General features: G+C 34.8%; 1 protein-coding gene across 1 annotated transcript in view; it reads left to right on the top strand.

Annotated features, from left to right (window-relative positions):
- Positions 1-204: 204 nt before the first annotated feature.
- palm1b (paralemmin 1b) overlaps positions 205-25,819 on the top strand; it is a 137,838-nt gene continuing 112,223 nt past the window's right edge. The window contains exon 1 of the mRNA XM_061968057.1: positions 205-470. The gene's annotated coding sequence lies outside the window, so the exon portion shown is untranslated. The remainder of the gene's footprint in view (positions 471-25,819) is intronic.

Raw genomic sequence — 25,819 nt, 5'->3', positions numbered from 1 at the left:
GCTATTTTGTTTGTTTCATAACAGATCTGAGCTCCTTTCGGACGTCACAAGACAACACAAGGGAAGCAGGGGCGTATCTTATTATCATTACAAGAAAGACCCCCCTCCCCCCCCCCTCCTCCTCCGTCCCCTTTTAAAAGAAGGGGAGGTGCATCCCTCCCTCCCTCCTCCTCCTCCTCCTCCTCATTCCACCTCGCTCCCCCCAGTAACGACATTACAACCCCGCCGCTAACCGGACGCCAGCGCCGCCGCCCTATGAGAGCTCCGCCGCGCCGACGCAGAGCAGCGCCGAGTGCGTCGAGGAGGCGCCGAGCCGCGCGGGAGTCAGCAGCAGCAGCCGCGTCGGCCTGCAGGGTCCAGCATCACCTCCGGGAGGCAGCGGGAGAAGCAGCCCAGAAATAAACACCGTTTTTTTGTTTTGTTTTTCCCCCCCGGGGTGGGCGGAGCAGACGTCTGGGGAACAGCATCGAGTAAGTCTTTTATTTAAACGTGCAGTGGTGCGGGCTGACAGGTGGAGGAAGACGACTCCATCATGTCTTATTGATCTGTTGTTGTGTCAGCATCAGCACCACCATCATCATCATCATCATCATCATCATCTCGTAGCTTAGCTTAGCTTCCAATGCAGGGATGCTGAGGAGGTGAGGGTGTCATCCTCCATGCTGGCTTGCTCCTCCAACATGGCGTAACCTCCGTCTGGAGTGTGTGTGTAGGGAGGGGAACCGGGGGCCCTCGCATCCCTGCGGTGACCAACACTCCCAAGCCACGCTGTGGCCCGGTCCTCTCTAGTGCCTCATGGCGCCCGTCGTTGGCGGGTGTTGTTTTGTCCGAAAAGCCACGGTTTGTGCACAGGAAGTCCTTTTGTTGACCGCCACCTGCAGAAGGCGACCACGCCGTAAACATAACACACCCATGTAGCGACGCGGCACGTAAACCCTTGGACGGGCGAGGTAAACCTCGGATGAGATTTTTTTTTTTTTTTATTGCATTGTTATTGATTCTGCAAAATATATCACATATTTATATGAAATATGTTGTGGGAGGAAAAAAAAAAAATATTAACTGAGCGTTGCAAGCAATAAATCCAGTGTACCTAATAATGTGACCTAATTGAAGGTTCCTCGTTAAAGGTGTTTTTTTTTGTTTTTTACCAATTTAAAATAAGAAGTGTATTAAAGGGGAACGGCGCTTTTGGGGAAAGACATGACGACGAATGTATTTTTTTTAATGCATTTTAACTCGTAAATAAAAGTCCGCTAATAGGTCCTCTATTCCGCCCATAAAATCCAATTAATAACCATCCAAAAAGCAAATATTGAATTTTAACCAAGTATTGGAGATATTGTTATTATATGCGCTAACGCAGACGGACTATTTATAGCGGTTACGTGATCACTAAAAAGCATGCCTATGTGTGCCTATGTTTACATCATCGAGTGGTCTGCTGTTTCCTCGCTTCCCTGCTCCTTGGAAGTTTATTGTAGATCCAGCCCATAAAATGTGATAAATAAGCATCCAAAAAGCGCCAACAGTACTCCATGTACATTTTGTGACTTAATTATTGAACAAGTATTAGTGATATTGTTATTATAAGTGCTAACGCAGACAAACTATTTATAGCGGCGATCACTACCTATGTTTACATCATCGAGTGGTCTGCTGCTTCCTCGCTTCCCTGCTCCTTGGAAGTTTATTGTAGATCAGGAAGAGGGCGGAATCTGCCAAGTTGGTACACTTTTCATGTTTTTGTTGCCAACATCTCTTGTTGTAGGAGGAAAAAAACCTAATATTTAACTGAGCGTTGCTGGCATTAAATCCAGTGTACCTAATAATGTGACCTAATTGAAGGTTCCTCGTTAAAGGTGTCTTTTTTTTTTTTTTTTACCAATTTAAAATAAGAAGTGTATTAAAGGGGGAACGGCGCTTTTGGGGAAAGACATGACGACGAATGTATTTTTTTTAATGCATTTTAACTCGTAAATAAAAGTCCGCTAATAGGTCCTCTATTCCGCCCATAAAATCCAATTAATAACCATCCAAAAAGCAAATATTGAATTTTAACCAAGTATTGGAGATATTGTTATTATATGCGCTAACGCAGACAGACTATGTATAGCGGTTACGTGATCGCTAAAAAGCATGCCTATGTGTGCCTATGTTTACATCATCGAGTGGTCTGCTGTTTCCTCGCTTCCCTGCTCCTTGGAAGTTTATTGTAGATCCAGCCCATAAAATGTGATAAATAAGCATCCAAAAAGCGCCAACAGTACTCCATTTACATTTTGTGACTTAATTATTGAACAAGTATTAGTGATATTGTTATTATAAGTGCTAACGCAGACAAACGATTTATAGCGGCGATCACTACCTATGTTTACATCATCGAGTGGTCTGCTGTTTCCTCGCTTCCCTGCTCCTTGGAAGTTTATTGTAGATCATAAATCATGCCTCTCACCTGGATAGTAGAAGGATGAGGGCGGAATCCGCCAAGTTGGTACACTTTTCATGTTTTTGTTGCCAACGTCTCTTGTTGTGGGAGGAAAAGAACAAATATATTAACTGAGCGTTGCAAGCATTAAATCCAGTGTACCTAATAATGTGACCTAATTGAAGGTTCCTCGTTAAAGGTGTAATTTTTCTTTTTTACCAATTTGAAATAAAAAGTGTACTAAAGGGAAACTGTGCTTTTTGGGAAAGATATGAGGACAAATTAATTTTTTTAATGCATTTTAACTCATAAATAAACGTAAATAAAAGTCTGCTAACAGCGGACCCAGCCCATAAAATGTGATAAATAAGCATCCAAAAAGCACCAACAGTACTCCATGTACATTTTGTGACTTATTTATTAAACAAGTATTAGTGATATTGTTATTATAAGTGCTAACGCAGACAAACTATTTATAGCGGCGATCACTACCTATGTTTACATCATCGAGTGGTCTGCTGTTTCCTCGCTTCCCTGCTCCTTGGAAGTTTATTGTAGATCATAAATCATGTCTCTCACCTGGATAGTAGAAGGATGAGGGCGGAATCCGTCAAGTTGGTACACTTTTCATATTTTTGTTGCCAACATCTCTTGTTGTGGGAGGAAAAAAACCTAATATTTAACTGAGCGTTGCAAGCATTAAATCCAGTGTACCTAATAATGTGACCTAATTGAAGGCTCCTCGTTAAAGGTGTAATTTTTCTTTTTTACCAATTTGAAATAAGAAGTGTACTAAAGGGAAACTGTGCTTTTTGGGAAAGATATGACGACAAATTAATTTTTTTTAATGCATTTTTAACACGTAAATAAAAGTCTGCTAACAGCGGACCCAGCCCATAAAATGTGATGAATAAGCATCCAAAAAGCGCCAACAGTACTCCATGTACATTTTGTGACTTAATTATTGAACAAGTATTAGTGATATTGTTATTATAAGTGCTAACGCAGACAAACTATTTATAGCGGCGATCACTACCTATGTTTACATCATCGAGTGTTCTGCTGTTTCCTCGCTTCCCTGCTCCTTGGAAGTTTATTGTAGATCATAAATCATGCCTCTCACCTGGATAGTAGAAGGATGAGGGTGGAATCCGCCAAGTTGGTACACTTTTCATGTTTTTGTTGCCAACATCTCTTGTTGTGGGAGGAAAAGAACAAATATATTAACTGAGCGTTGCAAGCATTAAATCCAGTGTACCTAATAATGTGACCTAATTGAAGGTTCCTCGTTAAAGGTGTAATTTTTCTTTTTTACCAATTTGAAATAAGAAGTGTACTAAAGGGAAACTGTGCTTTTTGGGAAAGATATGACGACAAATTAATTTTTTAAATGCACTTTAACTCGTAAATAAACGTAAATAAAAGTCTGCTAACAGCGGACCCAGCCCATAAAATGTGATAAATAAGCATCCAAAAAGCGCCAACAGTACTCCATGTACATTTTGTGACTTAATTATTGAACAAGTATTAGTGATATTGTTATTATAAGTGCTAACGCGGACAAACTATTTATAGCGGCGATCACTACCTATGTTTACATCATCGAGTGGTCTGCTGTTTCCTCGCTTCCCTGCTCCTTGGAAGTTTATTGTAGATCATAAATCATGCCTCTCACCTGGATAGTAGAAGGATGAGGGCGGAATCCGCCAAGTTGGTGCACTTTTCATATTTTTGTTGCCAACATCTCTTGTTGTGGGAGGAAAAGAACAAATTTATTAACTGAGCGTTGCAAGCATTAAATCCAGTGTACCTAATAATGTGACCTAATTGAAGGTTCCTCGTTGAAGGTGTAATTTTTCTTTTTTGCCAATTTGAAATAAGAAGTGTACTAAAGGGAAACTGTGCTTTTTGGGAAAGATATGACGACAAATACATTTTTTAAATGCATTTTTAACACGTAAATAAAAGTCTGCTAACAGCGGACCCAGCCCATAAAATGTGATGAATAAGCATCCAAAAAGCGCCAACAGTACTCCATGTACATTTCGTGACTTAATTATTGAACAAGTATTAGTGATATTGTTAGTATAAGTGCTAACGCGGACAAACTATTTATAGCGGCGATCACTACCTATGTTTACATCATCGAGTGGTCTGCTGTTTCCTCGCTTCCCTGCTCCTTGGAAGTTTATTGCAGATCATAAATCATGCCTCTCACCTGGATAGTAGAAGGATGAGGGCGGAATCCGCCAAGTTGGTACACTTTTCATGTTTTTGTTGCCAACATCTCTTGTTGTGGGAGGAAAAGAACAAATATATTAACTGAGCGTTGCAAGCATTAAATCCAGTGTACCTAATAATGTGACCTAATTGAAGGTTCCTCGTTAAAGGTGTAATTTTTCTTTTTTACCAATTTGAAATAAGAAGTGTACTAAAGGGAAACTGTGCTTTTTTGGGAAAGATATGACGACAAATAAATGTTTTAAATGCAATTTTAACTAGTAAATAAAAGTCTGCTAACAGCGGACCCAGCCCAAAAAATGTGATAAATAAGCATCCAAAAAGCGCCAACCAACAGTACTCCATGTACATTTTGTGACTTAATTATTGAACAAGTATTAGTGATATTGTTATTATAAGCGCTAACGCAGACAAACTATTTATAGCGGCGATCACTACCTATGTTTACATCATCGAGTGGTCTGCTGTTTCCTCGCTTCCCTGCTCCTTGGAAGTTTGTTGTAGATCATAAATCATGCCTCTCACCTGGATAGTAGAAGGATGAGGGCGGAATCTGCCAAGTTGGTGCACTTTTCATGTTTTTGTTGCCAACATCTCTTGTTGTGGGAGGAAAAGAACAAATATATTAACTGAGCGTTGCAAGCATTAAATCCAGTGTACCTAATAATGTGACCTAATTGAAGGTTCCTCGTTAAAGGTGTAATTTTTCTTTTTTACCAATTTGAAATAAGAAGTGTACTAAAGGGAAACTGTGCTTTTTGGGAAAGATATGACGACAAATTAATTTTTTAAATGCATTTTTAACTCGTAAATAAAAGTCTGCTAACAGCGGACCCAGCCCATAAAATGAGATGAATAAGCATCCAAAAAGCGCCAACAGTACTCCATGTACATTTCGTGACTTAATTATTGAACAAGTATTAGTGATATTGTTATTATAAGTGCTAACGCGGACAAACTATTTATAGCGGCGATCACTACCTATGTTTACATCATCGAGTGGTCTGCTGTTTCCTCGCTTCCCTGCTCCTTGGAAGTTTATTGTAGATCATAAATCATGCCTCTCACCTGGATAGTAGAAGGATGAGGGCGGAATCCGCCAAGTTGGTACACTTTTCATATTTTTGTTGCCAACATCTCTTGTTGTGGGAGGAAAAAAACCTAATATATTAACTGAGCGTTGCAAGCATTAAATCCAGTGTACCTAATAATGTGACCTAATTGAAGGTTCCTCGTTAAAGGTGTAATTTTTCTTTTTTACCAATTTGAAATAAGAAGTGTATTAAAGGGAAACTGTGCTTTTTGGGAAAGATATGACGACAAATTAATTTTTTAAATGCATTTTAACTCGTAAATAAAAGTCTGCCTACAGCGGACCCAGCCCATAAAATGTGATAAATAAGCATCCAAAAAGCGCCAACAGTACTCCATGTACATTTTGTGACTTAATTATTGAACAAGTATTAGTGATATTGTTATTATAAGTGCTAACGCAGACAAACTATTTATAGCGGCGATCACTACCTATGTTTACATCATCGAGTGGTCTGCTGTTTCCTCGCTTCCCTGCTCCTTGGAAGTTTATTGTAGATCATAAATCATGCCTCTCACTTGGATAGTAGAAGGATGAGGGCGGAATCCACCAAGTTGGTACACTTTTCATATTTTTGTTGCCAACATCTCTTGTTGTGGGAGGAAAAGAACAAATATATTAACTGAGCGTTGCAAGCATTAAATCCAGTGTACCTAATAATGTGACCTAATTGAAGGTTAATCGTTAAAGGTGTAATTTTTTTTTCTTACCAATTTGAAATAAGAAGTGTATTAAAGGGAAACTGTGCTTTTTGGGAAAGATATGATGACAAATTAATTTTTTAAATACATTTTAACTCACAAATAAAAGTCTGCTAACAGCGGACCCAGCCCATAAAATGTGATAAATAAGCATCCAAAAAGCGCCAACAGTACTCCATGTACATTTCGTGACTTAATTATTGAACAAGTATTAGTGATATTGTTATTATAAGTGCTAACGCGGACAAACTATTTATAGCGGCGATCACTACCTATGTTTACATCATCGAGTGGTCTGCTGTTTCCTCGCTTCCCTGCTCCTTGGAAGTTTATTGTAGATCAAAAATCATGCCTCTCACCTGGATAGTAGAAGGATGAGGGCGGAATCCGCCAAGTTGGTACCCTTTTCATGTTTTTGTTGCTAACATCTCTTGTTGTGGGAGGAAAAGAACAAATATATTAACTGAGCGTTGCAAGCATTAAATCCAGTGTACCTAATAATGTGACCTAATTGAAGGTTCCTCGTTAAAGGTGTAATTTTTCTTTTTTACCAATTTGAAATAAGAAGTGTATTAAAGGGAAACTGTGCTTTTTGGGAAAGATATGACGACAAATAAATTTTTTTAATGCATTTTAACTCGTAAATAAAAGTCTGCTAACAGCGGACCCAGCCCATAAAATGTGATAAATAAGCATCCAAAAAGCGCCAACAGTACTCCATTTACATTTTGTGACTTAATTATTGAACAAGTATTAGTGATATTGTTATTATAAGTGCTAACGCGGACAAACTATTTATAGCGGCGATCACTACCTATGTTTACATCATCGAGTGGTCTGCTGTTTCCTCGCTTCCCTGCTCCTTGGAAGTTTATTGTAGATCATAAATCATGCCTCTCACCTGGATAGTAGAAGGATGAGGGCGGAATCCGCCAAGTTGGTACCCTTTTCATGTTTTTGTTGCTAACATCTCTTGTTGTGGGAGGAAAAGAACAAATATATTAACTGAGCGTTGCAAGCATTAAATCCAGTGTACCTAATAATGTGACCTAATTGAAGGTTAATCGTTAAAGGTGTAATTTCTCTTTTTTACCAATTTGAAATAAGAAGTGTACTAAAGGGAAACTGTGCTTTTTGGGAAAGATATGACGACAAATTAATTTTTTAAATGCATTTTTAACTCGTAAATAAAAGTCTGCTAACAGCGGACCCAGCCCATAAAATGTGATGAATAAGCATCCAAAAAGCGCCAACAGTACTCCATGTACATTTCGTGACTTAATTATTGAACAAGTATTAGTGATATTGTTATTATAAGTGCTAACGCAGACAAACTATTTATAGCGGCGATCACTACCTATGTTGACATCATCGAGTGGTCTGCTGTTTCCTCGCTTCCCTGCTCCTTGGAAGTTTATTGTAGATCATAAATCATGCCTCTCACCTGGATAGTAGAAGGATGAGGGCGGAATCCACCAAGTTGGTACACTTTTCATGTTTTTGTTGCCAACATCTCTTGTTGTGGGAGGAAAATAACAATTATATTAACTGAGCATTGCAAGCATTAAATCCAGTGTACCTAATAATGTGACCTAATTGAAGGTTCCTCGTTAAAGGTGTAATTTTTCTTTTTTACCAATTTGAAATAAGAAGTGTAGTAAAGGGAAACTGTGCTTTTTGGGAAAGATATGACGACAAATTAAATTTTTAAATGCATTTTAACTCGTAAATAAAAGTCTGCTAACAGCAGACCCAGCCCATAAAATGTGATAAATAAGCATCCAAAAAGCGCAAACAGTACTCCATGTACATTTTGTGACTTAATTATTGAACAAGTATTAGTGATATTGTTATTATAAGTGCTAACGCGGTCAAACTATTTATAGCGGCGATCACTACCTATGTTTACATCATCGAGTGGTCTGCTGTTTCCTCGCTTCCCTGCTCCTTGGAAGTTTATTGTAGATCATAAATCATGCCTCTCAAAGGATGAGGGCGGAATCCGCCAAGTTGGTACACTTTTCATGTTTTTGTTGCTAACATCTCTTGTTGTGGGAGGAAAAAAAACGAATATTTAACTGAGCGTTGCAAGCATTAAATCCAGTGTACCTAATAATGTGACCTAATTGAAGGTTCCTCGTTAAAGGTGTAATTTTTCTTTTTTACCAATTTGAAATAAGAAGTGTACTAAAGGGAAACTGTGCTTTTTGGGAAAGATATGATGACAAATTAATTTTTTAAATGCATTTTAACTCGTAAATAAAAGTCTGCTAACAGCGGACCCAGCCCATAAAATGTGATGAATAAGCATCCAAAAAGCGCCAACAGTACTCCATGTACATTTTGTGACTTAATTATTGAACAAGTATTAGTGATATTGTTATTATAAGTGCTAACGCAGACAAACTATTTATAGCGGCGATCACTACCTATGTTTACATCATCGAGTGGTCTGCTGTTTCCTCGCTTCCCTGCTCCTTGGAAGTTTATTGTAGATCATAAATCATGTCTCTCACCTGGATAGTGGAAGGATGAGGGTGGAATCCACCAAGTTGGTACACTTTTCATATTTTTGTTGCCAACATCTCTTGTTGTGGGAGGAAAAGAACAAATATATTAACTGAGCGTTGCAAGCATTAAATCCAGTGTACCTAATAATGTGACCTAATTGAAGGTTCCTCGTTAAAGGTGTAATTTTTCTTTTTTTACCAATTTGAAATAAAAAGTGTACTAAAGGGAAACTGTGCTTTTTGGGAAAGATATGACGACAAATTAATTTTTTTAATGCATTTTTAACTCGTAAATAAAAGTCTGCTAACACCGGACCCAGCCCATAAAATGTGATAAATAAGCATCCAAAAAGCGCCAACAGTACTCCATGTACATTTTGTGACTTAATTATTGAACAAGTATTAGTGATATTGTTATTATAAGTGCTAACGCAGACAAACTATTTATAGCGGCGATCACTACCTATGTTTACATCATCGAGTGGTCTGCTGTTTCCTCGCTTCCCTGCTCCTTGGAAGTTTATTGTAGATCATAAATCATGCCTCTCACCTGGATAGTAGAAGGATGAGGGCGGAATCCGCCAAGTTGGTACACTTTTCATGTTTTTGTTGCCAACATCTCTTGTTGTGGGAGGAAAAGAACAAATATAGTAACTGAGCGTTGCAAGCATTAAATCCAGTGTACCTAATAATGTGACTTAATTGAAGGTTCCTCGTTAAAGAAGTAATTTTTCTTTTTTACCAATTTAAAATAAGAAGTGTATTAAAGGGAAACTGTGCTTTTTGGGAAAGATATGACGACAAATTAATTTTTTAAATGCACTTTAACTCGTAAATAAACGTAAATAAAAGTCTGCTAACAGCGGACCCAGCCCATAAAATGTGATGAATAAGCATCCAAAAAGCGCCAACAGTACTCCATGTACATTTTGTGACTTAATTATTGAACAAGTATTAGTGATATTGTTATTATAAGTGCTAACGCGGACAAACTATTTATAGCGGCGATCACTACCTATGTTGACATCATCGAGTGGTCTGCTGTTTCCTCGCTTCCCTGCTCCTTGGAAGTTTATTGTAGATCATAAATCATGCCTCTCGCCTGGATAGTAGAAGGATGAGGGCGGAATCCGCCAAGTTGGTACACTTTTCATGTTTTTGTTGCCAACATCTCTTGTTGTGGGAGGAAAAAAACCTAATATTTAACTGAGCGTTGCAAGCATTAAATCCAGTGTACCTAATATTGCGACCTAATTGAAGGTTAATCGTTAAAGGTGTAATTTATTTTCTTACCAATTTGAAATAAGAAGTGTATTAAAGGGGAACTGTGCTTTTTGGGAAAGATATGACAATGAATGTATTTTTTTTTTATGCATTTTAACTCGTAAATAAAAGTCAGCTAGCAGCGGACCCAGCCCATAAAATGTGATGAATAAGCATCCAAAAAGCGCCAACAGTACTCCATGTACATTTTGTGACTTAATTATTGAACAAGTATTAGTGATATTGTTATTTTAAGAGCTAACGCATACAAACTATTTATAGCGGCGATCACTACCTATGTTGACATCATCGAGTGGTCTGCTGTTTCCTCGCTTCCCTGCTCCTTGGAAGTTTATTGGAGATCATAAATCATGCCTCTCACCTGGATAGTAGAAGGATGAGGGCGGAATCCGCCAAGTTGGTGCACTTTTCATGTTTTTGTTGCTAACATCTCTTGTGGGAGGAAAAAAAACTAATATTTAACTGAGCGTTGGAAGCATTAAATCCAGTGTACCTAATAATGTGACCTAATTGAAGGTTCCTCGTTAAAGGTGTAATTTTTCTTTTTTACCAATTTGAAATAAGAAGTGTATTAAAGGGAAACTGTGCTTTTTGGGAAAGATATGACGACAAATTAATTTTTTAAATGCATTTTATCTCGTAAATAAACGTAAATAAAAGTCTGCTAACAGCGGACCCAGCCCATAAAATGTGATGAATAAGCATCCAAAAAGCGCCAACAGTACTCCATGTACATTTTGTGACTTAATTATTGAACAAGTATTAGTGATATTGTTATTATAAGTGCTAACGCAGACAAACTTTTTATAGCGGCGATCACTACCTATGTTTACATCATCGAGTGGTCTGCTGTTTCCTCGCTTCCCTGCTCCTTGGAAGTTTATTGTAGATCATAAATCATGCCTCTCACCTGGATAGTGGAAGGATGAGGGCGGAATCCGCCAAGTTGGTACACTTTTCATAGTTTTGTTGCCAACATCTCTTGTTGTGGGAGGGAAAAAAACTAATATTTAACTGAGCGTTGCAAGCATTAAATCCAGTGTACCTAATAATGTGACCTAATTGAAGGTTCCTCGTTAAAGGTGTAATTTTTCTTTTTTTACCAATTTGAAATAAGAAGTGTACTAAAAGGAAACTGTGCTTTTTGGGAAAGATATGACGACAAATTAATTTTTTAAATGCATTTTAACTCGTAAATAAAAGTCTGCTAACAGCGGACCCAGCCCTTAAAATGTGATAAATAAGCATCCAAAAAGCGCCAACAGTACTCCATGTACATTTCGTGACTTAATTATTGAACAAGTATTAGTGATATTGTTATTATAAGTGCTAACGCAGACAAACTATTTATAGCGGCGATCACTACCTATGTTTACATCATCGAGTGGTCTGCTGTTTCCTCGCTTCCCTGCTCCTTGGAAGTTTATTGTAGATCATAAATCATGCCTCTCACCTGGATAGTAGAAGGATGAGGGTGGAATCCGCCAAGTTGGTACACTTTTCATGTTTTTGTTGCCAACATCTCTTGTTGTGGGAGGAAAAAAAACTAATATTTAACTGAGCGTTGCAAGCATTAAATCCAGTGTACCTAATAATGTGACCTAATTGAAGGTTCCTCGTTAAAGGTGTAATTTTTCTTTTTTACCAATTTGAAATAAGAAGTGTACTAAAGGGAAACTGTGCTTTTTGGGAAAGATATGACGACAAATAAATTTTTTAAATGCATTTTTAACTCGTAAATAAAAGTCTGCTAACAGCGGACCCAGCCCATAAAATGTGATAAATAAGCATCCAAAAAGCGCCAACAGTACTCCATGTACATTTTGTGACTTAATTATTGAACAAGTATTAGTGATATTGTTATTATAAGTGCTAACGCAGACAAACTATTTATAGCGGCGATCACTACCTATGTTTACATCATCGAGTGGCCTGCTGTTTCCTCGCTTCCCTGCTCCTTGGAAGTTTATTGTAGATCATAAATCATGCCTCTCACCTGGGTAGTAGAAGGATGAGGGCGGAATCCACCAAGTTGGTACACTTTTCATGTTTTTGTTGCTAAAATCTCTTGTTGTGGGAGGAAAAAAACCTAATATTTAACTGAGCGTTGCAAGCATTAAATCCAGTGTACCTAATAATGTGACCTAATTGAAGGTTAATCGTTAAAGGTGTAATTTTTCTTTTTTCACCAATTTGAAATAAGAAGTGTACTAAAGGGAAACTGTGCTTTTTGGGAAAGATATGACGACAAATTAATTTTTTTAATTCATTTTAACTCGTAAATAAAAGTCTGCTAACAGCGGACCCAGCCCATAAAATGTGATGAATAAGCATCCAAAAAGCGCCAACAGTACTCCATGTACATTTCGTGACTTAATTATTGAACAAGTATTAGTGATATTGTTATTATAAGTGCTAACGCAGACAAACTATTTATAGCGGCGATCACTACCTATGTTTACATCATCGAGTGGTCTGCTGTTTCCTCGCTTCCCTGCTCCTTGGAAGTTTATTGTAGATCATAAATCATGCCTCTCACCTGGATAGTAGAAGGATGAGGGCGGAATCCGCCAAGTTGGTACACTTTTCATATTTTTGTTGCCAACATCTCTTGTTGTGGGAGGAAAAGAACAAATATATTAACTGAGCGTTGCAAGCATTAAATCCAGTGTACCTAATAATGTGACCTAATTGAAGGATCCTCGTTAAAGAAGTAATTTTTCTTTTTTACCAATTTGAAATAAGAAGTGTATTAAAGGGAAACTGTGCTTTTTGGGAAAGATATGACGACAAATTAATTTTTTTATTGCATTTTAACTCGTAAATAAACGTAAATAAAAGTCTGCTAACAGCGGTCCCAGCCCATAAGATGTGATAAATAAGCATCCAAAAAGCGCCAACAGTACTCCATGTACATTTTGTGACTTAATTATTGAACAAGTATTAGTGATATTGTTATTATAAGTGCTAACGCAGACAAACTATTTATAGCGGCGATCACTACCTATGTTTACATCATCGAGTGGTCTGCTGTTTCCTCGCTTCCCTGCTCCTTGGAAGTTTATTGTAGATCATAAATCATGCCTCTCACTTGGATAGTAGAAGGATGAGGCCGGAATCCGCCAAGTTGGTGCACTTTTCATGTTTTTGTTGCCAACATCTCTTGTTGTGGGAGGAAAAAAACCTAATATTTAACTGAGCGTTGCAAGTATTAAATCCAGTGTACCTAATAATGTGACCTAATTGAAGGTTCCTCGTTAAAGGTGTAATTTTTCTTTTTTACCAATTTGAAATAAGAAGTGTACTAAAGGGAAACTGTGCTTTTTGATAAAGATATGACGACAAATTAATTTTTTTAATGCATTTTTAACTCGTAAATAAAAGTCTGCTAACAGCGGACCCAGCCCATAAAATGTGATGAATAAGCATCCAAAAAGCGCCAACAGTACTCCATGTACATTTTGTGACTTAGTTATTGAACAAGTATTAGTGATATTGTTATTATAAGTGCTAACGCAGACAAACTATTTATAGCGGCGATCTCTACCTATGTTTACATCATTGAGTGGTCTGCTGTTTCCTCGCTTCCCTGCTCCTTGGAAGTTTATTGTAGATCATAAATCATGCCTCTCACCTGGATAGTAGAAGGATGAGGGCGGAATCCGTCAAGTTGGTACACTTTTCATGTTTTTGTTGCCAACATCTCTTGTTGTGGGAGGAAAAAAACCTAATATTTAACTGAGCGTTGCAAGCATTAAATCCAGTGTACCTAATATTGTGACCTAATTGAAGGTTAATCGTTAAAGGTGTAATTTGTTTTCTTACCAATTTGAAATAAGAAGTGTATTAAAGGGGAACGGCGCTTTTGGGGAAAGATATGATGAGAATTTTTTATTTTTTTTTAATGCATTTTAACTCGTAAATAAAAGTCTGCTAACAGCGGACCCAGCCCATAAAATGTGATAAATAAGCATCCAAAAAGCGCCAACAGTACTCCATGTACATTTTGTGACTTAATTATTGAACAAGTATCAGTGATATTGTTATTATAAGTGCTAACGCAGACAAACTATTTATAGCGGCGATCACTACCTATGTTTACATCATCGAGTGGTCTGCTGTTTCCTGGCTTCCCTGCTCCTTGGAAGTTTATTGTAGATCATAAATAATGCCTCTCACCTGGATAGTAGAAGGATGAGGGCGGAATCCACCAAGTTGGTACACTTTGACAGCCAACTTTGACACAGCCCACACAACGGTGAGTTCAAGGGCTGCTGAAATTAGTAGGACAAAGCGGCGCGGGCCAAATAGTGTCGTCAGTGAAGCATACACACAAACATATTCAACAGTGGTCTTTCTAACAATTAGGAAGGTTTGTGTCATGTTTGTCCTCCTACAAAAACCATATTACAACATTTTTTTTTTCCATTTCCATACATTTTTGAAAAAGCTCCATGGAGCCACCAGGGCACCGCTAAATAGCCGCATGTGGCTCTAGAGCCGCGGGTTGCTGAAATGGTAAATGTCAAAAAGTGACAGAAAAGGGCAGCGGTGGTCTGATTTGTGTTTGGTCGTCGCCTTTGTGTCTGCTTTGTGTGCATTTGTCAAACAATAAGCTGCTGCTGCTGCGTTTGCTTGGGGGATCTGGGACTTATCTGCCTTCATCGGCTCCGACAGAGGAAATGGACTTCTAATTGCAGGACTGTGTGGCTGACAAAATAGGCGACTTGGGAACGTGGAGTCGGGATTATTTTAAGCCACAGGTGGGAAACTCCAGACCCGGGGACCAAGTCTGGCCCATCCATCCAAGCCCAGACTTCCCTCTCCCCAGCCACTTCGTCCAGCTCCTCCAGGGGGATGCTGAGGCGTTCCCTACATAGTCTTCCCAACGTGTCCTGGGTCTTCCCCGTGGCCTCCTGCCGGTCGGACGTGCCCTAAATACCTCCCTAGGGAGGCGTTCGGGTGGCATCCTGACCAGATGCTCGAACCACCTCATCTGGCTCCTCTCCATGTGGAGGAGCAGCGGCTTTACTTTGAGCTCCCCCCGGATGACAGAGCTTCTCACCCTATCTCTAAGGGTGAGACCCGCCACCCGGCGGAGGAAACTCATTTGGGCCGCTTGTACCCGTGATCTTGTCCTTTCGGTCATAACCCAAAGCTCATGACCATTGGTGAGGATGGGAACGTAGATCGACCAGTAAATTGAGAGCTTTGCCTTCCGGCTCAGCTCCTTCTTCACCACAACGGATCGATACAGCGTCCGCATTACTGAAGACGCCGCACCGATCCGCCTGTCGATCTCACCATCCACTCTTCCCTCACTCGTGAACAAGACTCCCAGGTACTTGAACTCCTCCACTTGGGGCAAGATCTCCTCCCCAACCCGGAGATGGCACTCCACCCTTTTCCGGGCGAGAACCATGGACTCGGACTTGGAGGTGCTGATTCTCATCCCAGTCGCTTCACACTCGGCTGCGAACCGATCCAGTGAGAGCTGAAGATCCTGGCCGGATGAAGCCATCAGGACCACATCATCTGCAAAAAGCAGAGACCTAATCCTGTAGCCACCAAACCAGATCCCCTCAACGCCTTGACTGCGCCTAGAAATTCTGTCCATAAAAGTTATGAACAGAATCGGTGACAAAGGGCAGCCTTGGCGGAGTCCAACCCTCACTGGCAACGTGTCCGACTTACTGCCGGCAATGCGGACCAATCTCTGACACTGATCATACAGGGAGCGGACTGCCACAATCAGACAGTCCGATACCGTCTTTCCTCCTCCCTCGAACTCCTTCACATGGGGAAAGATCTCCTCTCCAACCCCGAGATGGCGCTCCACCCTTTCCCGGGCGAGAACCAATAGACTCGGACTTGGAGGTGCTGACTCTCATCCCAGTCGCGAACCGATCCAGTGAGAGCTGAAGATCCTGGCCGGATGAAGCCATCAGGACCACATCATCTGCAAAAAGCAGAGACCTAAACCTGCGGGCCCGCCATATCATTTTATGTGGTCCGCAATAGCCTGGAATTAATACGTATCTTTTCCTTCCGGCCCGCGGATGAATTATCTATGACCCCCCCGGGATGATATTTGATTAGTATTAGAATCGGCCCGCAGGCCACACCAATACTCCATACAGCAACCCCCCTCCCCAATAATGGCTAAAGGGAAGGTGGACGGTGAGAACAGGGGGTTTCACGCCAGGTGGGAGGCAGAGTACATGTTCACGGAGGTAGAAGGCAAATCTGTGTGGAGAAAGTGTGGCAAAAGTGGTGGCTGTGATGAAAGAACATCATCCCAGAAGGCACTATGAGACGTCTAAGAAAGACAAAGACAAGGATATGGACACGGAACAAAGGCTACGGAAGGTGGAAGAATTAAAACGAGGTCTTAAGTCCCGGCAGACTCTGTTCACAAAAGCCACATCACAAAGATATGGTAAATGGTAAATGGGTTATACTTGTTGTGTAGGTTTCCCTATTTTGGGTTTTCCTGACTGCAATAGACCTTCTCGGAAGCCCGGGAGTCTAGGTTGAACAATCTTTTATTGTGGTATGCACACGCCAGGACAGCACTCTGCTCTACAACTTTTCAGTCTTTCTTGTGTGTGGGTGCGTCTGCTCAACTCCAACTCCATGTCCGTGTGTTGGCGCGGCTGCTGCTGATAAGCATGGCAGGTGATTGGATGATCAGCCCCAGCTGGGTAATCCATTCACCTGCCAGCTGTGCTCCGAGGCCGGTCCTTTGAGACTGTTTCCACATTCACCCATTCACACACACATTCACACACTGATGGCGGGAGCTGCCATGCAAGGCCCTAACCACCACCCATCAGGAGCAAGGGTGAAGTGTCTTGCTCAAGGACACAACGGACTGGACAAGGTTGGTAGAAGGTGGGGATTGAACCAGGAACCCTTTTACACTTTGACCCTAGAACAATCCGGATGGGTCTTTTCCTCTTTGGTCCGGAGGACACGACGTCCACAGTTTCCAAAAACAATTTGAAATGTGGACTCGTCAGACCACAGAACACTTTTCCACTTTGTATCAGTCCATCTTAGATGAGCTCGGGCCCAGTGAAGCCGGCAGCGTTTCTGGGTGTTGTTGATAAATGGCTTTGGCTTTGCATAGTAGAGTTTTAACTTGCACTTATATACAGTATGTAGTGACAAACTGTAGTTACTAACAGTGGTTTTCTGAAGTGTTCCTTGAGCCCATGTGGTGATATCCTTTACACACTGATGTGGCTTTTTGATGCAGTACCGCCTGAGGGATCGAAGGTGTGTAATATCATGTCTTACGTGCAGTGATTTCTCCAGATTCTCTGAATCTTTTGATGATATTACGGAGCGTAGATGGTGAAATCCCTAAATTCCTTGTTGAGAAATGTTGTTCTTAAACAATTTGCTCAGGCATTTGTTGACAAAGTGGTGACCCTCGCCCCCGTCCTTGTTTGCGAATGACTGAGCATTTCATGGAAGCTGCTTTTATACCCAATCATGGCACCCACCTGTTCCCAATTAGCCTGTTCACCTGTGAGATGTTCCAAATAAGTCTTTGATGAGCATTCCTCAACTTTCTCCCTCTTTTTTGCCACTTGTGCCAGCTTTTTTGAAACACGTTCTCCAGTCGGAGCATTAAGTCTCTTGTCTTTGCAGTCTATTCAATTGAATATAAGTTGAAAAGGATTTGTTGTATTCTCTTTTTATTTACCATTTACACCAGTGGTTCTCAAACTTTTTTTGTCATCCCCCACTTTGGACAAGGGGGAGTTTTCAAGCCCCACCTGCCCCCATCGCCCCAACAGAGCGCTAATGCCAAGCTTTAACATTTTAAAATTTATTGAACATCAAGTTGTAAACTTTCGAACTCAATAACATAAAATAACATTAAGTTCAATAATAAATAAAATAACTGTGCAGCTGTGGTATAACTTGCATCAAGTTCAATAATAAATAAAATAACTTCCATCAAGTTCAATAATAAATAAAACAAAAGTGTTATAACTTGCATCAAGTTCAATAATAAATCAAAAAAAGTGTTGTAACTTGCATCACGTTCAATTTTAAATCTAAAAAACTGTTATAACTTGCATCAAGTTCAATAATAAATCAAAAAAAGTGTTATAACTTGCATCACGTTCAATAATAAATCAAAAAAGTGTTATAACTTGCATCAAGTTCAATAATAAATCAAATAAAAGTGTTATAACTTGCATCAAGTTCAATAATAAATCAAAAAAAGTGTTATAACTTGCATCAAGTTCAATAATAAATCAAAAAAGTGTTATAACTTGCATCAAGTTCAATAATAAATCAAAAAGTGTTATAACTTGCATCAAGTTCAATAATAAATCAAATAACTTGCATCAAGTTAAAAAATAAATCAAAAAAAGTGTTATAACTTGCATCAAGTTCAATAATAAATCAAAAAGTGTTATAACTTGCATCAAGTTCAATAATAAATCAAATAACTTGCATCAAGTTCAATAATAAATCAAATAAAAGTGTTATAACTTGCATCAAGTTCAATAATAAATCAAAAAGTGTTATAACTTGCATCAAATTCAATAATAAATCAAATAACTTGCATCAAGTTCAAAAATAAATCAAAAAAAGTGTTATAACTTGCATCAAGTTCAATAATAAATCAAATAAAAGTGTTATAACTTGCATCAAGTTCAATAATACATCAAATAACTTGCATCAAGTTCAAAAATAAATCAAAAAAAGTGTTATAACTTGCATCAAGTTCAATAATAAATCAAAAAGTGTTATAACTTGCATCAAGTTCAATAATAAATCAAATAACTTGCATCAAGTTCAAAAATAAATCAAAAAAAGTGTTATAACTTGCATCGAGTTCAATAATAAATCAAATAAAAGTGTTATAACTTGCATCAAGTTCAATAATACATCAAATAACTTGCATCAAGTTCAATAATAAGTCAAAAAAAGTGTTATAACTTGCATCAAGTTCAATAATAAATCAAATAAAAGTGTTATAACTTGCATCAAGTTCAATAATAAATAAAACAAAAGTGTTATAACTTGCATCAAGTTCAATAATAAATCAAAAAAAGTGTTATAACTTGCATCACGTTCAATTTTAAATCTAAAAAACTGTTATAACTTGCATCAAGTTCAATAATAAGTCAAAAAAAGTGTTATAACTTGCATCAAGTTCAATAATAAATAAAACAAAAGTGTTATAACTTGCATCAAGTTCAATAATAAATCAAATAAAAGTGTTATAACTTGCATCAAGTTCAATAATAAATCAAAAAAAGTGTTATAACTTGCATCAAGTTCAATAATAAATCAAATAACTTGCATCAAGTTCAAAAATAAATCAAAAAAAGTGTTATAACTTGCATCAAGTTCAAAAATAAATCAAAAAAAGTGTTATAACTTGCATCAAGTTCAATAATAAATCAAATAAAAGTGTTATAACTTGCATCAAGTTCAATAATACATCAAATAACTTGCATCAAGTTCAATAATAAGTCAAAAAAAGTGTTATAACTTGCATCAAGTTCAATAATAAATAAAACAAAAGTGTTATAACTTGCATCAAGTTCAATAATAAATCAAAAAAAGTGTTATAACTTGCATCAAGTTCAATAATAAATCAAAAAGTGTTATAACTTGCATCAAGTTCAATAATAAATCAAATAACTTGCATCAAGTTCAAAAATAAATAAAAAAAAGTGTTATAACTTGCATCAAGTTCAATAATAAATCAAATAAAAGTGTTATAACTTGCATCAAGTTCAATAATACATCAAATAACTTGCATCAAGTTCAATAAGTCAAAAAAAGTGTTATAACTTGCATCAAGTTCAATAATAAATAAAACAAAAGTGTTATAACTTGCATCAAGTTCAATAATAAATCAAAAAAAGTGTTATAACTTGCATCAAGTTCAATAATAAATTAAAAAAAAGTGTTATAACTTGCATCAAGTTCAATAATAAATCAAATAAAAGTGTTATAACTTGCATCAAGTTCAATAATACATCAAATAACTTGCATCAAGTTCAATAATAAGTCAAAAAAAGTGTTATAAATTGCATCAAGTTCAATAATAAATCAAAAAAAGTGTTATAACTTGCATCACGTTCAATAATAAATCAAAAAAGTGTTATAACTTGCATCAAGTTCAATAATAAATCAAATAAAAGTGTTATAACTTGCATCAAGTTCAATAATAAATCAAAAAAAGTGTTATAACTTGCATCAAGTTCAATAATAAATCAAAAAAGTGTTATAACTTGCATCAAGTTCAATAATAAATCAAAAAGTGTTATAACTTGCATCAAGTTCAATAATAAATCAAATAACTTGCATCAAGTTCAAAAATAAATCAAAAAAAGTTTTATAACTTGCATCAAGTTCAATAATAAATCAAAAAGTGTTATAACTTGCATCAAGTTCAATAATAAATCAAATAACTTGCATCAAGTTCAAAAATAAATCAAAAAAAGTGTTATAACTTGCATCAAGTTCAATAATAAATCAAATAAAAGTGTTATAACTTGCATCAAGTTCAATAATACATCAAATAACTTGCATCAAGTTCAATAATAAATCAAAAAAAAGTGTTATAACTTGCATCAAGTTCAATAATAAATCAAAAAAAGTGTTATAACTTGCATCAAGTTCAATAATAAATAAAACAAAAGTGTTATAACTTGCATCAAGTTCAATAATAAATAAAATAACTTCCATCAAGTTCAATAATAAATAAAACAAAAGTGTTATAACTTGCATCAAGTTCAATAATAAATAAAAAAAAAGTGTTATAACTTGCATCACGTTCAATTTTAAATCTAAAAAACTGTTATAACTTGCATCAAGTTCAATAATAAATCAAAAAAAGTGTTATAACTTGCATCAAGTTCAATAATAAATCAAATAAAAGTGTTATAACTTGCATCAAGTTCAATAATAAATCAAATAAAAGTGTTATAACTTGCATCAAGTTCAATAATAAATCAAAAAAGTGTTATAACTTGCATCAAGTTCAATAATAAATAAAATAACTTCCATCAAGTTCAATAATAAATAAAACAAAAGTGTTATAACTTGCATCAAGTTCAATAATAAATCAAAAAAAGTGTTATAACTTGCATCACGTTCAATTTTAAATCTAAAAAACTGTTATAACTTGCATCAAGTTCAATAATAAATAAAAAAAAAGTGTTATAACTTGCATCAAGTTCAATAATAAATCAAAAAAAGTGTTATAACTTGCATCAAGTTCAATAATAAATAAAACAAAAGTGTTATAACTTGCATCAAGTTCAATAATAAATCAAAAAAAGTGTTATAACTTGCATCAAGTTCAATAATAAATCAAAAAAGTGTTATAACTTGCATCAAGTTCAATAATAAATCAAATAACTTGCATCAAGTTAAAAAATAAATCAAAAAAAGTGTTATAACTTGCATCAAGTTCAATAATAAATCAAAAAGTGTTATAACTTGCATCAAGTTCAATAATAAATCAAATAACTTGCATCAAGTTCAAAAATAAATCAAAAAAAGTGTTATAACTTGCATCAAGTTCAATAATAAATCAAATAACTTGCATCAAGTTCAAAAATAAATCAAAAAAAGTGTTATAACTTGCATCAAGTTCAATAATAAATCAAATAAAAGTGTTATAACTTGCATCAAGTTCAATAATACATCAAATAACTTGCATCAAGTTCAATAAGTCAAAAAAAGTGTTATAACTTGCATCAAGTTCAATAATAAATAAAACAAAAGTGTTATAACTTGCATCAAGTTCAATAATAAATCAAAAAAAGTGTTATAACTTGCATCAAGTTCAATAATAAATTAAAAAAAAGGGTTATAACTTGCATCAAGTTCAATAATAAATCAAATAAAAGTGTTATAACTTGCATCAAGTTCAATAATACATCAAATAACTTGCATCAAGTTCAATAATAAGTCAAAAAAAGTGTTATAAATTGCATCAAGTTCAATAATAAATCAAAAAAAGTGTTATAACTTGCATCACGTTCAATAATAAATCAAAAAAGTGTTATAACTTGCATCAAGTTCAATAATAAATCAAATAAAAGTGTTATAACTTGCATCAAGTTCAATAATAAATCAAAAAAAGTGTTATAACTTGCATCAAGTTCAATAATAAATCAAAAAAGTGTTATAACTTGCATCAAGTTCAATAATAAATCAAAAAGTGTTATAACTTGCATCAAGTTCAATAATAAATCAAATAACTTGCATCAAGTTCAAAAATAAATCAAAAAAAGTGTTATAACTTGCATCAAGTTCAATAATAAATCAAATAAAAGTGTTATAACTTGCATCAAGTTCAATAATACATCAAATAACTTGCATCAAGTTCAATAATAAATCAAAAAAAAGTGTTATAACTTGCATCAAGTTCAATAATAAATCAAAAAAAGTGTTATAACTTGCATCAAGTTCAATAATAAATGAAACAAAAGTGTTATAACTTGCATCAAGTTCAATAATAAATAAAATAACTTCCATCAAGTTCAATAATAAATAAAACAAAAGTGTTATAACTTGCATCAAGTTCAATAATAAATAAAAAAAAAGTGTTATAACTTGCATCACGTTCAATTTTAAATCTAAAAAACTGTTATAACTTGCATCAAGTTCAATAATAAATCAAAAAAAGTGTTATAACTTGCATCAAGTTCAATAATAAATCAAAAAAAGTGTTATAACTTGCATCAAGTTCAATAATAAATCAAATAAAAGTGTTATAACTTGCATCAAGTTCAATAATAAATCAAATAAAAGTGTTATAACTTGCATCAAGTTCAATAATAAATCAAAAAAGTGTTATAACTTGCATCAAGTTCAATAATAAATAAAATAACTTCCATCAAGTTCAATAATAAATAAAACAAAAGTGTTATAACTTGCATCAAGTTCAATAATAAATCAAAAAAAGTGTTATAACTTGCATCACGTTCAATTTTAAATCTAAAAAACTGTTATAACTTGCATCAAGTTCAATAATAAATTTAAAAAAAGTGTTATAACTTGCATCAAGTTCAATAATAAATCAAAAAAAGTGTTATAACTTGCATCAAGTTCAATAATAAATAAAACAAAAGTGTTATAACTTGCATCAAGTTCAATAATAAATCAAAAAAAGTGTTATAACTTGCATCAAGTTCAATAATAAATCAAAAAAGTGTTATAACTTGCATCAAGTTCAATAATAAATCAAATAACTTGCATCAAGTTAAAAAATAAATCAAAAAAAGTGTTATAACTTGCATCAAGTTCAATAATAAATCAAAAAGTGTTATAACTTGCATCAAGTTCAATAATAAATCAAATAACTTGCATCAAGTTCAAAAATAAATAAAAAAAAGTGTTATAACTTGCATCAAGTTCAATAATAAATCAAATAACTTGCATCAAGTTCAAAAATAAATCAAAAAAAGTGTTATAACTTGCATCAAGTTCAATAATAAATCAAATAAAAGTGTTATAACTTGCATCAAGTTCAATAATACATCAAATAACTTGCATCAAGTTCAATAAGTCAAAAAAAGTGTTATAACTTGCATCAAGTTCAATAATAAATAAAACAAAAGTGTTATAACTTGCATCAAGTTCAATAATAAATCAAAAAAAGTGTTATAACTTGCATCAAGTTCAATAATAAATTAAAAAAAAGGGTTATAACTTGCATCAAGTTCAATAATAAATCAAATAAAAGTGTTATAACTTGCATCAAGTTCAATAATACATCAAATAACTTGCATCAAGTTCAATAATAAGTCAAAAAAAGTGTTATAAATTGCATCAAGTTCAATAATAAATCAAAAAAAGTGTTATAACTTGCATCACGTTCAATAATAAATCAAAAAAGTGTTATAACTTGCATCAAGTTCAATAATAAATCAAATAAAAGTGTTATAACTTGCATCAAGTTCAATAATAAATCAAAAAAAGTGTTATAACTTGCATCAAGTTCAATAATAAATCAAAAAAGTGTTATAACTTGCATCAAGTTCAATAATAAATCAAAAAGTGTTATAACTTGCATCAAGTTCAATAATAAATCAAATAACTTGCATCAAGTTCAAAAATAAATCAAAAAAAGTGTTATAACTTGCATCAAGTTCAATAATAAATCAAATAAAAGTGTTATAACTTGCATCAAGTTCAATAATACATCAAATAACTTGCATCAAGTTCAATAATAAATCAAAAAAAAGTGTTATAACTTGCATCAAGTTCAATAATAAATCAAAAAAAGTGTTATAACTTGCATCAAGTTCAATAATAAATGAAACAAAAGTGTTATAACTTGCATCAAGTTCAATAATAAATAAAATAACTTCCATCAAGTTCAATAATAAATAAAACAAAAGTGTTATAACTTGCATCAAGTTCAATAATAAATAAAAAAAAAGTGTTATAACTTGCATCACGTTCAATTTTAAATCTAAAAAACTGTTATAACTTGCATCAAGTTCAATAATAAATCAAAAAAAGTGTTATAACTTGCATCAAGTTCAATAATAAATCAAAAAAAGTGTTATAACTTGCATCAAGTTCAATAATAAATCAAATAAAAGTGTTATAACTTGCATCAAGTTCAATAATAAATCAAATAAAAGTGTTATAACTTGCATCAAGTTCAATAATAAATCAAAAAAGTGTTATAACTTGCATCAAGTTCAATAATAAATAAAATAACTTCCATCAAGTTCAATAATAAATAAAACAAAAGTGTTATAACTTGCATCAAGTTCAATAATAAATCAAAAAAAGTGTTATAACTTGCATCACGTTCAATTTTAAATCTAAAAAACTGTTATAACTTGCATCAAGTTCAATAATAAATTTAAAAAAAGTGTTATAACTTGCATCAAGTTCAATAATAAATCAAAAAAAGTGTTATAACTTGCATCAAGTTCAATAATAAATAAAACAAAAGTGTTATAACTTGCATCAAGTTCAATAATAAATCAAAAAAAGTGTTATAACTTGCATCAAGTTCAATAATAAATCAAAAAAGTGTTATAACTTGCATCAAGTTCAATAATAAATCAAATAACTTGCATCAAGTTAAAAAATAAATCAAAAAAAGTGTTATAACTTGCATCAAGTTCAATAATAAATCAAAAAGTGTTATAACTTGCATCAAGTTCAATAATAAATCAAATAACTTGCATCAAGTTCAAAAATAAATAAAAAAAAGTGTTATAACTTGCATCAAGTTCAATAATAAATCAAATAAAAGTGTTATAACTTGCATCAAGTTCAATAATACATCAAATAACTTGCATCAAGTTCAATAATAAATCAAAAAAAAGTGTTATAACTTGCATCAAGTTCAATAATAAATCAAAAAAAGTGTTATAACTTGCATCAAGTTCAATAATAAATAAAACAAAAGTGTTATAACTTGCATCAAGTTCAATAATAAATCAAAAAAAGTGTTATAACTTGCATCAAGTTCAATAATAAATCAAAAAAGTGTTATAACTTGCATCAAGTTCAATAATAAATCAAAAAGTGTTAACTTGCA

This window comes from Nerophis lumbriciformis, linkage group LG08, assembly GCF_033978685.3.
Source record: "Nerophis lumbriciformis linkage group LG08, RoL_Nlum_v2.1, whole genome shotgun sequence".
NCBI classification, from domain to species: Eukaryota; Metazoa; Chordata; class Actinopteri; order Syngnathiformes; family Syngnathidae; genus Nerophis; species Nerophis lumbriciformis.
This window is presented reverse-complemented; position numbering and strand designations above follow the sequence as displayed.